The sequence below is a fragment of the Lissotriton helveticus genome, chromosome 8 (genome assembly GCF_964261635.1).
Source record: "Lissotriton helveticus chromosome 8, aLisHel1.1, whole genome shotgun sequence".
Taxonomy (NCBI): domain Eukaryota; kingdom Metazoa; phylum Chordata; class Amphibia; order Caudata; family Salamandridae; genus Lissotriton; species Lissotriton helveticus.
The window spans coordinates 380,127,725-380,144,815 of NC_136069.1; positions in this window are offsets into that span (position 1 = coordinate 380,127,725).

The following is a 17,091-nucleotide window of genomic DNA, read 5'->3' on the forward strand; positions in this document are numbered from 1 at the left end:
GCTTGAATCCTGATGGAGCAGTGAGCAAGGGACTCATGTCTGAGTATACCCTGTCACACCTATAGTGGCCAAAAACGATTCAGAAAAGGGGGTGGTGATGAACAGAGTGTCTGAATTAAGCAGACCACTCTTACCCAGTCCAAAGATCAGGGCTTGATCCATCACCGTTATTTAGCTCACTGCCCCATCCCAGCTCAGAACCTGGCTATAAGCAAATTAGTCTGTCCCTGGCCCAGTGCATCATGGGAACAGGGCAGACCAAACTACCAAGCCAATTCTTCACCAGAAAGGAGACAAGCTACCGGGGACCGGTTTCTGGCATTTCAGCCTCGTCGGCCCGGCTTGCTTGAATCCTGATGGAGCAGTGAGCAAGGGACTCATGTCTGAGTATACCCTGCCACACCTATAGTGGCCAAAAACGATTCAGAAAAGGGGGTGGTGATGAACAGAGTGTCTGAATTAAGCAGACCACTCTTACCCAGTCCAAAGATCAGGGCTTGACCCATCACCGTTATTTAGCTCACTGCCCCATCCCAGCTCAGAACCTGGCTATATGCAAATTAGTCTGTCCCTGGCCCAGTGCATCATGGGAACAGGGCAGACCAAACTACCAAGCCAATTCTTCACCAGAAAGGAGACAAGCTACCGGGGACCGGTTTCTGGCATTTCAGCCTCGTCGGCCCGGCTTGCTTGAATCCTGATGGAGCAGTGAGCAAGGGACTCATGTCTGAGTATACCCTGCCACACCTATAGTGGCCTGGGTAAGAGTGGTCTGCTTAATTCAGGCACTCTGTTCATCACCACCCCCTTTTCTGAATCATTTTGTCCACCATATGCGTGGAAGGGTATACTCAGATGTGAGTCCCTTGCTCATTGCACCATCAGGATTCAAGCAAGCCGGGCCGACGACGCCTGAAATGGCAGAAACCGGTCCCCGGAAGCTTGTTTCCTTCCCAGTATAAGAATTGGCTTGGTAGTTTGGTTTGCCCTGTTCCCATCATGCACTGGGACAGGAACAGACTAATTTGCATATAGCCAAGTTCTGAGCTGGGATGGTGCAGTGAGCTAAAAAACGGTGATGGATCAAGCCCTGATCTTTGGACTGGGTAAGAGTGGTCTGCTTAATTCAGGCACTCTGTTCATCACCACCCCCTTTTCTGAATCATTTTGTCCACCATATGCGTGGAAGGGTATACTCAGATGTGAGTCCCTTGCTCATTGCACCATCAGGATTCAAGCAAGCCGGGCCGACGACGCCTGAAATGGCAGAAACCGGTCCCCGGAAGCTTGTTTCCTTCCCAGTATAAGAATTGGCTTGGTAGTTTGGTTTGCCCTGTTCCCATCATGCACTGGGACAGGAACACACTATTTTGCATATAGCCAAGTTCTGAGCTGGGATGGTGCAGTGAGCTAAAAAACGGTGATGGATCAAGCCCTGATCTTTGGACTGGGTAAGAGTGGTCTGCTTATTTCAGGCACTCTGTTCATCACCACCCCCTTTTCTGAATCATTTTGTCCACCATATGCGTGGAAGGGTATACTCAGATGTGAGTCCCTTGCTCATTGCACCACAGGATTCAAGCAAGCCGGGCCGACGACGCCTGAAATGGCAGAAACCGGTCCCTGGAAGCTTGTTTCCTTCCCAGTATAAGAATTGGCTTGGTAGTTTGGTTTGCCCTGTTCCCATCATGCACTGGGACAGGAACAGACTAATTTGCATATAGCCAAGTTCTGAGCTGGGATGGTGCAGTGAGCTAAAAAACGGTGATGGATCAAGCCCTGATCTTTGGACTGGGTAAGAGTGGTCTGCTTAATTCAGGCACTCTGTTCATCACCACCCCCTTTTCTGAATCGTTGTTTTCTAGGTAGCGGGTGAGCTGGGTGTTAACGATCTTTTCGATGACTTTCGCTGGGAATGGAAGCAGGGAGATTGGCCAGAAGTTCGTGAGGTCGCTCGGGTCTGCCTTGGGTTTCTTTAGTAGGGCATTGATCTCTGCGTGTTTCCAGCTCTCGGGGAAGGTGGCGGTTCTGAAGGAGAGGTTGATGATGTTGCGTAGGTGGGGTGCGATGAGGCTGTCAGCTTTGTTGGTGATGTGGTGAGGTAGAGGGTCGGACGGGGAGCCTGAGTGGATGGTGTTCATGGTCTTGATTATGTCTTCGGTGCTCACGTTGGTCCACGTGGTTAGAGGGTCGTGGTGGGTGGGGTTCGGGGTGTTCGACGTGGCGAGGTCCATGGGGTGCCGCCGGGGGTTGAAGCTGTTGTGGATGTCGGTGATCTTGCGGTGGAAGAAGGCAGCGAAGGTGTCACACAGGGCTTGCGACGGCGGGATGTCGTTGGTGCAGGAGCTGGGGATGGAGAGTTCTTTCACAATGTTGAAGAGCTCTTTGCTGTTGTGGGCGTTGTTGTCGAGGCGGTCTTTGAACAAGGCTCTTTTGGTGGTCCTGATGAGGTGGTGATGGTTGCGCATGGCGTCTTTGTGGGCTTCGTGGTTGGCGGGCGTTCTATCACTGAGCCAGGTGTTTTTGAGAGTTCGGCAGGTGCGTTTGGATGCCAGGAGGTCCGGGGTGAACCAGCTGGCTCTCTGGCTGGTGTCTGGGTGATTGTTTTTGTGCAGTAAGGGATAAGAGGTGTTTTCCTGTTTGTGTGTGTTGCAGCAGCACACATAGAATAAAGAAAAACAAGGAGAAATAATGTATTTCTCCTCATTGCGCGTCCCTTATGCCTACCCTAGGGAGGCATAGGAATCTGACATAGTCCCAGGTTTACAAAACCTTGTAAATCTGTGAATGCGTCAGTTTCCATGAATATTGCATGGGAACAGCAACACCCATGGATCGCCCCTTTCACGCAGAGTAATGTGTGAAAGGGTGCCATATTTGCAAGGCCATGAAAAGCCACGCAGTCCCTGAAATTCAACACCCTGCTGTCCTAAATTTCCATCACAAGTCGTTTGTGACAATACTTCCCTTTTCTATCTGGGGCTCTGTCGTTAATGATCCAATTCCTATGCCTTCACCTCCCTCTAAATATATTCTGCAGAGCCAAATTACACAAGAGAAGCTCTTTTAAACCATAGCTAGCCCTTTTGATTCTCCAAATGTTCCTGTTCAGCACAGCATCTAAAGCTATTCCTTTTACCTGCAAGTCAATGCCATCCTTCTGACTGATTTTAACAGCTGCTGAAAGCAGGGCATTTTTCTGACTTTTAGAAGGCAGCTGCAGTGATACCTCTGCTAAAGTAGTCTGCAATGCGTGTCAATGACATGAACAAGCGTACCCATCTCATTACTCTTTCAAATGTGCAAACATCTGGAAAATGTACCTGGTGTCAGTTTCAGGACTTCGCAGAATCGAATGACCTAATGAACAGATAACAAGCGGGTTTTCGTCCTGGTCATAGCTCAGAGCTGGTGGTCCCATCGACCCACGATGACCTTCGTCAGGTCACTGATAAAAGATAATCTGATAGGATAATTCTCCTAGACTTGTCCGCTGCATTTGATAGCATTGACCACAACATTCTGCTTAAGATCTAGAACACCTGTGAATATCTGTCCTCACTAGTCATAAATTACTAATTACTAATATGTATGTCTTAACACACAACCTTTATCCTATGTGGTGCACACAATTTCTTTAAAAAAAAACACTCAATGTTAATCAGCACAACCATAGTATTAGTTAACAGACAATAAAAGCATTTGACATTAAGAGCACCATGTGGTTAGAAACGGTGTTCAATTTTAAAAGAGCATAATAAACAAGAACAATCCTTAAACCCCAGATAGTTAGACAATGCCCCAGATACATTGAACATTGGGTGAAATCATGTTGAGAAGTGGTAGCATAAGCTGGTGAATCCAGTGAACAGATGCAGCAGGTGTATGCACACGTAGAGTGGCACGCTCCAGAGAGCTGCAGTATAAGGAGGGCTCCTGTGACAGAAAAAGTGCAGAGAGTTTTCACAAGACCATGTGCTGTTAGCGTGGTACTATCCAGACTGCTAGGATACTGCTAGCATAGTACACTCCAGACAAGTGAAGCGTGAGGCGTTCCATGATGAAACAACCAAGCATGATAATTTGATGAGACTGACCCATGGATTCTGGAAACAAAGAACTTATTCCTTAGCTATCAACATGAAGTGACTTATCTCGAACTTTAAAAATGGTGCTCTGACGGATTAAAAATACCTCGACCTGAAGGAAGACTTCAACAAGCTTGCTTCCATAACTGGAGGACGAATTGAGTTGACATACGTTATGTAGAGTAGTTATAAGTCATACTGACAATTGATTATTAATGATGACTGTCAGAAACACCCCTTTATTTCGGGGCACGCTTGAGCTACTGAGTCCAACTGTGGGGTTGAGCCCTTTTACTCATAATATCCCTAGTCCTGATCTACTATGGATCCTGAGTAACTGGGTCAAGTACCCCTTCTGCACTTGACTCTCAGTGATAGCTGTGGATGAGCAGACAAAGGCTCCCTCGGGGGGGAGGGGGAGTGTAGATACAGGTAAGTGAGCATGAGTCATAACTCAAAGTGCACACAGTAGTGTCATTAAATCAATATCCAGTCAAAGGCTCACTTTTATAAGAAAAATAAGTATTTTATTTCTAATTGTACACATGCAAATGTATAACGATATTCGTAAGTAACAACACAATCCCCTTGAGGTTGGAGCTTTAGTGTTTATTAGGCAAATCCCAATCCCACCCTTTTTCATGTAATGTGGGTGGGGTTATTTCCCTTTCACTGGCGGCCGCATCTGGTGAATGCTCATTAGTATCCCGTACTTAGGCGTTCCCCTTCGACTCTAATGAATTAAGCAAAAGTGTCTATGGTGCTTCAGCACCTTCAGCAGCGAATACCATGGAGTCCCAGAGGCTCACTTTTAATACCTCCTGCTCCTGGAGCACAGAAGTGTTCGGCATTGCAGCAGGTGCCCTGAGCACGTGGCCTTGCAAGTTCTAACCCTGCTGGGAGAAGTCATGCTGCTTACGGTACCAGCAGTAATGCCCAGTAGGCGCAGGCTCTATCTCCTGAATGATGCTGCCAGCTCTGCCCATTGATTAGAGCAGCTTCCAGCTAGTGAAGATGCTGTTTCTCCCCAGTGAATGTGGGTGGGGGAATTTGATCCTTCGGCTCCTGACTGAAGCCCAGTGAGGGTGTGATGTTCCCCTAGACATCCTCCTGGTCGTCGGGGATCAGTCAGGGCAGGTCTTGTTCTGTGACTCGACTCACTGGTCACAGCATCACTCTAGTCCCAAGTGATGGCCTGAAATCTTAGTACCGGCAGCCCCTCCTGGCATAGGAGGTTGCTGAGATATCTCAAGACACAAAGTAGACTCCTACAGTGCAATCGCACACACCACAGTGGCCTCTCCTGGCAAACAGGACTGCCATAAAGCCTTCTTGAGTCCTGGTATGCTGGTCATATAATTAATTAAACTATGGTCACCTCTGGCATACGGGGGTCACCACAACGAGGCAGTATGGGTTTGGTGCTCCCTGCACAGCACTCAATACACAGCTCAGTCTATGGCGGCCCTCTTTTGTAATACAGGAGTCATCAAAAATAATCCTGCACATGGGCTGCGACCCGAACGATGCACAGCGGAATCATCACTCCTTGCACAGGGAATCCTCATGGTAGGGCCCCCCCTGGACCTTGTTAATTGCCCTCTTCTTCACAGGACACACTGATCTTGGCAAGCAGGCAGGTGATCCAGGCTCCAGAGCAGGTATTCTTGGTTTCCTTGTATGATGTTGCCTCACCCAGCAAGGAAACTAGCAGGACTTGGCCCCAGTCCTGGATCCAGATAGAAGTCCTGCAGAGTTGCCTCTTTTCACATAACCCATCTATCTGATTGGCAGATGAAACATTTTGGGGCCTCACCCTCCCCTTCATATAGTCCTTTTCCAGACACCAAATGTGATTTAGGATATGAACTTTTGAAGTTTTATATTGGGGTTCAGCTTCTTTTGAAGTGTACATTATTCATTATCTTCTTTCCCTCTTCAAAGACTGTGTGTAACAATAGGAAAGACTCTGAAGTTGGAGAAGTGTGGCTCAGGGGTTAGAGGCAGCAGACCCGGAAGCTGAGATCCATCCTGGACCAGGGTTCAATTCCCCGCCTCGGCGGGTCTTGGGCTAAAAATTCCACGGACTCGATAATTCTCGCCCCGGTGCCTCCTCGGCTCACGGGTTCACACTCTGCGACTCTGGGCAATAGCTTGCTTAATCTCCACAACGGCCCCTCGCGGCGGGATGCCTGACTTTCACCTTGTGGATACCCTGCTATCTCACAGGGGAATACCAGGAAGGGTTCCCTAAGCAAGCGCCGGGAAACCCACTGCGGGTAGCTGTGCGCTATATAAGCTCAACTACATTTACATTTACATTTACATAGACCCACAACACAGTTCATGGGAGTGAAAAGAGTTCACACCTGGATGGTAGCCACAGTGATACGTGCATCAAAAGGTTAATTCTGGGTTTCCATCACAATTCCTTATGATTGCCTCATCAGCCCCATCTCCTTCTTGAGATATGTCCAGGCATCGTCCATGTGATCTATGAGCACTCTTTCGAAATCTAAAGGGCGAGTCTCTTCCTCTCTTCCTCCAGTGTGTCTTCCATCCAGCTCACAGGAATGCAGCAACACAGAAATCTGTTTGGGGGATTCCTCTACTCCTTATGTTTTCACCAGGCAGCCTGGGCTTCCCAAAATTTAACCCAGGACCCTCCATGTAACATACCATTGCAGGCACATTTGCACTCAGTGTACTTTTATGGCACACATACTAATCATTACTGTTGCCTCCATGCACTGAGCCACTACAGGTCTAGATACATTCAGAACACACACTCAGTCCATGCACACTGGTCAGTACTGTCCACAGGTGCAAGATAAGGTCCAGGGGTTCTGGACCTGGTTGATGTCTCCAGTGTTTACCACCAATAGGTGGAGGACATTAGCTCGAGGCACTGGACCCTTCCAGCCTCGTTTCTAAAACTGTTTAAAGAATTTTAGCAATACCTCCTCGTTTATTCAATTCTCCAAAAGCCTTTTCAGTTCGATTGTAATGTTAAGTTCGGAAGAAAGACTGTTTGCTAATGTTCTTATTTTGTCATAAAAAACTTTATTGATTTTGTCCTTAATTTTGGTAGTATTTTAGGTTTTTGAATGTGCAAACAGCCGACACGTGTTTCACCCCAAATGGTCTATTGGACCGAGCTTTTTCAAGGCTTTACAAATATTCATAATGATAGTATGCAGAGTCCTTCAAATAAGTCATAAAGTATATTTCATCTTTTTTCAAGGCAACACAAATCTGAGCTGTAATCGTATTACGATGGAGCAGCGGTCTCAGGGTAATCCCTCGGTCTGAGTATCGTGATTATCTGAAAAAATTAGGAGATATTGCTCAAATTCTTTGAACACTGCTCAGTACTGCAGCTTTTATATATTGTTCCAGGATGTGCTATTTGCAACCACATACACTACCAACACACACACTCACCACATGTGCTGTGCAAAACACTGCACTCTTCACATATTGCTCTTCTCACAAGCACACAAACACCCAGTATATGCTGTCCGTGCGCATGCATTGAACAGCACTAGATCTCTCTGTAAGGTATTCTTTGCATGCATACGTGAACCCATTACATACACTAACCACACATATACTGCTCCAACCCAATACTGTACCATTCCAAGGCACACACACATCCAGTGCAGTCACTACTCCTGCACTGCGCATCACTCTACCTGTGGTAGGTTCAGGGTGAGGTAAGCACTCAGCAGTGGAATTTTAAAAAGGTGAGTGAGCCTGTCAAATGTCAAATGTCAAAGGCTTTTGTATAGCGCAACAATTCACCAAAGGAGGTCTCAGGGCTCTTTAGGCCTCTAGGCCTCACTCCAGTGGCACAGGGTAAAGAGGACCTGTTCACTCCTACTGGTCACTCCTCACTATCCAGCCACCACCAGGCTTGTGCTGCTTATCTCTTGGTGAAGGTAGTAGCATTTCATCACTATGAGGGTAGCACTTTGGGCATCCCGCCCAGTCCAACAAGACCAAATGCTTGAGACAGGCAAATGTCATGGTGCACACACATGATCCATGTTCACCTATGACAGCAAAAATCATCGGCATTAGGGGTCCAGACAATGGTACAGTTGGGTGGGGGTACACATCCTTTACCATGCAGAGGACTTTACCGTCCAACAATGACCATCAATGAATATTTCAAGTTACTGTGATAGTTTGACTGTAATTACCTGTCCTCATACGGGACAACATTGACTGCTTTTGAATTAACATTGGTCAAGGTATATTCAGGACATTATCTAACTAAATGTCAGTTGCTTAAAGATCATTTATCTTTATTAAAATTTCAAAATTGAACAATGTTTATATACACAAGGGTTGTTTGTGCATGCAATGTGAAATACGTTTGCTATCTGCTCACTATAACTATGTGTGTGCTGATATAAGATAATGATTGGCTATATTTTTTAAACTAAATTAGGTTCAACAACTAGAATGAAGTCAGTGTGTTTAGAAATACATATTAGCAATTAGTAATGCATGGCTTGTGAGGGTTCTTATATTAACAGACCTATTTTTATGTCACTCCCCCAGTAGCCTTAACTTAATTGCTAAGAACTTGGAAGCAGCCGGTATCACGGGTACGGTCCTGAAGTGGATAGAATCTTTCATTTCAGGAAGACCACAAGCGGTTTCTTTCACCAAATGTAAATGTAAATGTGGGTGTACTTGTAAAGCACACTGCGACTCCATGGAGTATCCTGGCGCTGAAGACCACTGGGGAACCCGTCCTGGTTTTCCCTGTGAGATGGTCCCTTTCTGGGTATCTCCAAGGTGAAACCAGGCATCCCCGGCGTCTGTGGGGGGCCGTTGTAGAGACGAGGCAAGCTTAATGCCCAGAGTTGCCAAGTGTGTTCCCTGGTTAGAGTAGGCACCGAGGCGAGAATTATCGAGTCCGTTTTGACCCTGGTCCAAGACCCGGCCGTGTCGGGAATTGAACCCAGGTCCCGGGCCGTTCTCTGCTTATGGGTCTGCCGCCTCTACCCAGTGAGCCACACCACTCCACTAAAACTCTTGAAATGGCAAATGACATTGACTGTACGGTCACACAGGGGTCATTCCTCAAACCCTTCCTGTTTAACGTTTACATGTGGTCCCTTTCCCAGTTGCTCCACCAGACAGGAGTACATTTTTACATGTATGCTTATGATACTCCGCTTATTATTAGGATATTGGGTGTGCAAGTGTCTCCCATTCAAAAGGTAAAGACTTTTAAAGGAGGTCCACACCATCGTCAAGGGATGGATGGCCAACATATTCCTTAAAATGAACTCCACTGAAACTAAGATTTTAATTACCTCTGCTTTATTGGTAGTGGAATGGGTCACAAGCATATGGCCAGATAGAATGTGCAACCTGCAAGATCCTTTGACGAGGGTGCGAATCTTAAGCCCAATCCATAAATGTGGCCCACACCTGTTTTACCCACATACTCGTTCTAAAAATGATTATCCTCTATATTGATTCCTCTTTGCAAACACCCTACGTGAACACTATCATACAATCTCTTCTTGACAATGCTAATTAAATCTTCCTTGAATTTCCAGGCAGATCACATATTCTGCCAGTACTGACATATCTACACTGGCTTCCCATTAGATCTCAGATTCTGTTAAGGTCCTAACAATTGTCCTTAAAACCCCACATCACAGAACACCGTCCTTGCAGGCCAATATGTTTTCATTTTATCAGCCATTAGACTCCTTCTGATTGGGTAATCAATTCTGGTTCACAACCATTAGCACCTGAACAGTGACTTATGAGACCGTGCTTTTTCTACAGCAGCAGCCAAACTGTGGAACTCTCCATTTGAGTTTGTGGCAGACACCAGCTGAAATAATAATACATAATAGTAATTATCTTCTGGCCTTTTTTCTCTGTCACTGTTAGGTTTTAAGGTTGTGTCTTCCAAAAGTGGTAGGAAAAATCTGTGTACATATGCTCTCCAATTAATTGATGAAATAACTTAAGTCAGAAAAATGACATCCCATTTATTTTGCAGGTTGGTCTCTAAAGGGTCTGTATCCAGATCTTTTCCCTTGGAACTCCAGTTACAGTGTTACTTCAAAAGCAGCTATGTTCTTAAAGATGGTAGGCAACGGTATGTTTGCCCAATGAGAAATTTTTCTTAAGAAGTAGTAACCTGGATGAAAAAGGCAAAGTGAATTGAAGAGGATTCATTTTGCCCCAGGAAGCCAGTGGAGAGTCTTTAACATGGGTGAGACATGTCTCCCTGGATTATGAATGCCTTGTGATGATGTGAGTATACAAATGCTACAGATACATGCTGTATGAGCAGTGGCATGTGTGACTAAACAAGAAAAATAAGGATGTGTTTCAGAATATTGAAGTGTGTTACTAAACAAGAAAAAACAGGCAGGTTGTGTCTCAGAATGTGAAGGGGGTAAAAAAACGTTGTGAACCTGAATTCATCTGAGCCTCTACAACTAGCTTTGTGTATTTTCTGGCTTATGTCAACTGTGTATGGGTTCTGGCCTGGACAACGTAACGGATTAAGTCAGAATGACTTCTAATTTGCTTGAGTATAGTACATGAAAATTTGCTGATTTCAGCATGGGATAATTGAAAGCAAAAACGTATAAATGTTAATATAAAAACATGCAATGCGGGCAATACAAATCATAGTTATGACAGCAAGAAAAAAAAAACCTTGATGTATAAATTATGGAACACCCATAAATGTGCATAATTCATACATCCATCATAACACAGCTGATAAAAGAGGGGAACAAAAATTGCCATATACTTTAATCTTTTAATCTTCACAAAGAATGAAATAATGATTTACAAAGGTAGATGTATCTGCCCTAGCACCAGCATGGGGCAGATGTCTACAATTGACACTTCCAGAACCTTTGCTTAATATGCAGACATGCTCCTTGCCAGCCTATCTCGGATCCCATTGGGATGAGGAATCTGATTTTTACTGTAGGCTACTGAAATATTCCCAATGACTCACAGAAGGAGTTGAAGGCTGTGGCCCATTTCTAGCGGGCTCAGAGTTTAAAAAACAAAGCTACGTTCCTAAAAAAACCACCCGAACAAAATAAAGCAAAATGTCAATTGTTCATCCAAATAATTGAAAACAATACGTTCCAGAGTAGAAATATTAGACAGAAACACTTGCATCATCTCCTGATCCAGACAAAAGGAGGACTGAAGTTCAGGCACAAAGGAGGGACCTAACCTTAACACAACTCTATCCTGAAAAAAAGCTTCAAGGAAGTGGACATGCTAGCTAGAGAAAATTATTTAACTCTTTTAGTCGAAATTATTACCACATGAAATAGCACCTTCCAAGTCAAAAACTGTAGATGCATAATTTCTAATAGTTCAAAAGGAGAGTGCTATACAGTTTGAAAAAACAGGAACAAGTCTAAACCAGGCACCAACATTTCTAACAAAAGGCAGAGAATAAAAACAAAACCGTCACCTAAGGGCATAAGGATCAAAAGCATAAACTCATCTCCATTGCTCTCTGAAAGTGTTAATCTCCTTCCACTGAAACTTAAGGGGAGCAACTACTAACCCAAAGAATTAGACACTGAAAGGAATGAACAAGGATGGCGTACAAATGGAGTAAGGCAGGGTGCTTAATTTGTATAGGCAAAGATAAGACAATACAATTATATCCGTTACTCTTAATGGGTTAGGGAATATTTTCCAGTGACAGCTCATGTGAAGAAGCATTGGATAAGCCAGTAGGACTCACCTATGCTGGAGCATTTAATCTATGTTGTACAGTAGTGAAGCTGCTGTGCAGCATGGCCAAAAGTTGAAAAAATGAAGCCATGTTGAGTGAATGAGCAACACAGATAACGGAAAGGTAGAGGGTGGGAGAGGAGAAGCAACAAGGACAACAGAAGAGTGGAAGGGAAAAAGTAACATGGACAAGTGTGGGAGGGGAAGAAGCAACACAGACAAAGGGGGTTGGGAAGGGAAGAAGTAACACAGACAAGGAGAGTGAGAGTGGAAGAAGCAACACTAACAAGGACGATAGGGAAAGAAGAAAATAGTACCTCAATCACAGCATTAACAGCGGAAGGACAGTATTCAACATGAAGCCTTCAGTACTTGGTCCAAGCTCCACACAATAAAGGAAGTGAAGCCCGGTCAGTTTGAAGGCAGAAAATAATAGTGACAATTAAGGCAACAAATGGTAAGCAATGGGTTCGCTCCAATCCCCTTGTATGCACATTTCTCACTATTATATCTATATTGCATATGCAAGTAAGATGACAATACAATAATTGACTGGTCATAAACACTAGCCATCATATATATTTTTACTCCTATATTTGTCATTGTAAAGCAGGAAATATTTTAAGGTGCTACTTCTGCCTATATTTAAATAATAGTACATGAATTATTAAACTTTCAATCACATCTGCCGGCAATTAAACAAAAAATAAGGAATTCAAAGACTGCTTTAGGGACGTATGTACTCTTACAATTTTATTTTTTATTTGTGCAGTTCATCAAAATAATATAATTGCTGACATCATATTAACTATACATATTTGTGATACTTTGAAGAACTTGTGACAAGGGGCATGAATAAAGTTTTAAATCCACGGATGGGGCTTAGCATCATGTTATGCTTGTATTAGGTTTCTGAAGCGGTCTACGGACTGTGTGACGCTGATACAAAAATAACAAATACATTAATATTGTGACACATTAAAATATTAATAGAGCATTTAAAATGTAGTTACCTATCACAAATGACAGATCGTTTCCTCACATGAATAGGTTATTTAGTATATGTGTGGTTTGCAGTGACAACATTAACATAAACAAATGAGAATTAAGCTTGGTTTGCACAATTAAATGTTTTAAATGGATAATGCTTTGGTGAAAGAACGAATAAGGGTCGGAGATGGCCTAACTTGCAGGCATATAGGACCAGATGTACGATCCCTTTTAGCAGTCACATACAGGAAATTAGCCTGTTTGCAACCGCTAAAAAGTGTTGTGGGGAACAATACAAGATGGTAACCTATTACCGACTCCCAAAATAGGGTTTGCGAGTCGCTATTAGGAAGGGGCATGCCAAGGGATTCCTTTCCTAATATTGAGTCGCACTGTTATGTACCCCAAATGTGGTTGCAAAACAATCACAGTTACCACCTACTTCAAGTTAGTGGTAAGCTGGCCGCAAATGGGAAGGGGTTACCAGGGGACCCCTTCCCCTTTGAGAATGTATGCGAAAATATTTTTTTAGAGCAGGCAGTGATCCCCCCAAACCACTGCCTGCCCTTAAAAAATGAAAAGAAAACGTTTCATTTTTTTCTTTTAAACGTATCTCGTTTTCCTTAAAGGAAAACAGGCTGCATTCAAAAGAAAAAATAGCTTTATTTAAAAATGCAAACACCGATATGGTGGTCTGCTGTCCCCAGCAGGGCACCATTGATGTTATATGTGAGATTCCTAAGGGGTCGCAAATTGCGACCTGCCTCATTAATAATAATCGGGCAGGTCTCTAGGAATCGCAAACAGTCTGAGACACTGTTGTACACTCCACTTTGCGAATCGCAAATTGCGACATTTTGAGACTTTGCACAATGGAATGATCGAACATCTGGCCCATAGTGTTTTTCCAGCACCTTTCACCCTATTTAACAATGTTGACACATTATTTCCAAAAGTGGATGTGGAGTAAATTATGGACCAGATATATGAAGACTTTTTGCAGTTGCAAAGGGTCCTATTGGCATAATTGGGCTGTTTGCGATCACAAAAATGCCTTTTGGTATGCAGAAAACCCAAATTGCTATTCAGTAACACGTTACAGAATCATGTTACCAAATCACAATTTGGGTTTACAACTACATACCAAATTGGTATTCAGAAAGGCATGGGTATGGCATATATTCCGAATACAGATTTGCAGTGGAGTGTATTAATGTTTTGCAACCAAAATCTGGCCGCAAAACAATAATGTTTTAGCGACTATTGAGGGCACTGATAAGGCATTCGCAAACAAAAGGAGTCCCCCAGGGACCCCTACTCTTGTGAATGTTGAGAAAAACAATTTAAGAGTAGGCAGGCCATGACAACGAATCATAATGGGTCACATTTTGCGACCTACTTCATTAATGTTCCTGAGGTAGGTCACATTGCGACCTACTGCAAGTTTGTTTTATGTCACCTGACCCATTAATACATGGGTCAGTTCACAATAACAGAATGGATTCGGTTAAAGTCAGTGCACAATTTGGGATGACTTTTACCCACTTCATCCTTGTACATCTGGCCCAAAATGATTAACTTTTTCTCTCTTCAGTAGCGCAGGTTCCTCTCAACTCACAATAAATTTTTCATTTCTACTTTCCCCTTAGCCGTGGGCAGGTCAAAGCAATGATTTTTCTTTTATGAACAATTGTTCAATTAAAATAAGTCTAATAACCTTTTTGCAAACTAAAGAATTTGGGCCTCATTACGATGGCGGACAGACTTTAGTCCGTCCACCATCGATACCGATTTGGAAACGGGCGCCTGAGGCAGCCTCCCTACAATCCTAATTACGATGTTACTGTCACCACGGTTGTTGTATTGTGATTAACCAACCATTCCCCCGCCATCATAATATGGCGGGGGAGAAACAGCACTACGATGACGGAGGGCCAGCCACCCACCGGCTGGCGGTGGCGGGCCCTCTGCCATCGTAATGAGCCCCTAAGAGCAACATACAAATAGTTCCCACCACATCGACCTCTGTTGCCAGCCCCTATGGGCACAGAACCATTTAAATCCTTTGTTGTTTGAGGTAAGGGAAGGTCAAGGCTGTGGGACGAAACCTAGGATGCAGTAGAAAACAATAGAGGTTAGAAATTAGGAAAGTCACTTGCAGGGATGGATGATAAGGGATAGAGAAGTGGAAAAAATATATAAAACATAAAGAGAAGTAGAGGAAAGGGGAATGTAGCTGAGCTAAGACAAATGTTTGGGAATTACATAACAAATTGAAATGAAAATCACACAAAATGAAATAAAGAGGGGAAAGGAGGTGTAAAGAAGAAGAAGAGTTTGAAAAAAGGAAAATAAAATGAGAGACAGCAGCAGAAAAAATATGTGAGGGCGAGAGAGGCAGGAGGCGAGGCTATGGCAGGAAATTTTAAAAAATGTCGAAAATAGACTGAATAACAAAATGTGACAACAACAAAAGTGTAAGTCAAATTGAGGATTTCCTTACAATGAGAACAAAAATTTAATTTTCAAAATAGAAGGAAACCCAGAAATACATATATCAAGAGACTGAAGGAGCAATATAATCAGAAATAAATATTCAAATTTTATTTATAACTTTTAAATATCACCTTCTCAAACTGTAAGCAACATTAGTCATCTCGATGAGACTCATGTTATTGACCTTAAAAGGATGAAAACTGAGTTGTTTTTTTTCACTGAGAATGACGTGATTCCAAAATATGGCCACCTATGGAAAGCAGTTAATTGCAATCAGGCCAACATTTGCTATCATATTTTGAGGAGGCCGCTCCTTCTCCTTCCTTGCAGACAAGGCATGGAACACCCTCCCTCTCCACCTTCAACAGACGTCAACACTCTCCACGTTCACAAAGGAACTCAAGACCTATCTTTTCGACTTATAGCCGTGAACACCCAGGAACTCCACCCCCTCCCCCCAGCACCTTGAGCCCTTCTCGGGGAGTAGTTGCGCTTCACAAACCCACGATTGATAGATTGGGTAGTTAGGAGCTAGCAAGTTGTTCCTTTACGCTTCTCCCTACCACACTCATAGAAAGTCTCCTGACACCTTAGGGCCCAAAGACTATATGTAGTTGGTCTGTTGACCCCACTCTTGCTAGTGCCATTGAACACTAGTCATTATCCTATCGTTCTCCAGTGGCTTTGGAACCCAAAAACAGTCAATGGATAATTTCTGACCAATTGCTATGTGGGTACTGCTCAATTACAAATCATTTTCTTGGGCAGTAAAATGAGCAGGTTTAGCAACATGGCCACTGTTGTTCAACTACTACCTACAGTTGAGGCTCAGGCTTTTGTTCCCAAACCTATAAAAGGCACTCTTTTTGGGATATATGCCAGGATTTTGCTTGCCTTTTTAAGTGAACAGTCCTTATGTCAGTTTGCTGTTGACTCTGTACGTAGAATATTTCTGAAGGTAACCCTTATGTTATCCTCTTGTTTATTATGAATTACTGATTTGTAATTTGTGGCCAAGCCAAGTTATTACACAGAACAACCCCCTGGAAGCCAGCATCAGTTCTTCCTCTTGTAAAAAATCCTAATCTTAATATCTTGGATTTCTAACAGGTATCAGCCCATAACTTGGCTTCCATACCCAGCCAAACTGGTAGAAAAAATAATGAATGTTCAACTCTCCTCTTTTATTGAGAATAATCATCTCTTAGACAAATCTAAATTTGGCTAAAATTACAGTACTTAAACAGCTCTGATAACAGCCACGGAAGAAATCAGTGTGTCCCTGGATAGAGGCGGTAGTGTGGTCCTCATCCTATTGGATTTGTCAGCAGCCTTCGAAACTGTCAATCATGAGGTATTGGTTGACTGTATGCGGGACCTCGGGATTGATGATGTGGCACTGGCCCTATTAGTATCCTTTCTCACTGGAGCCGACAAGTGGTGTCGTTGGTGATTTTAATCCAGACCCATACTTTTTACCTTTTGGGGTCCCTCAGGGATCAGCTCTGTCCCCATTTTGTTTAATCTCTATGTCACGCCGCTGGCCACCTTGATAAAACTTTTGTCTTGTCATTGGCTTGATATGCAGAAGACACACAAATCATAGTATTCCCTTGCAAAAAATGATAGCCCATGAATTTCCCAAAAACAGAGGTCATGCTATCCGGCAATAACATGCCCATCTGGTCTCCAGATTGGTGGCCATCTGAACTAGGCTCTCTCCCTACACCAACCTCGAAAGTAAAAAAATGTATGGATA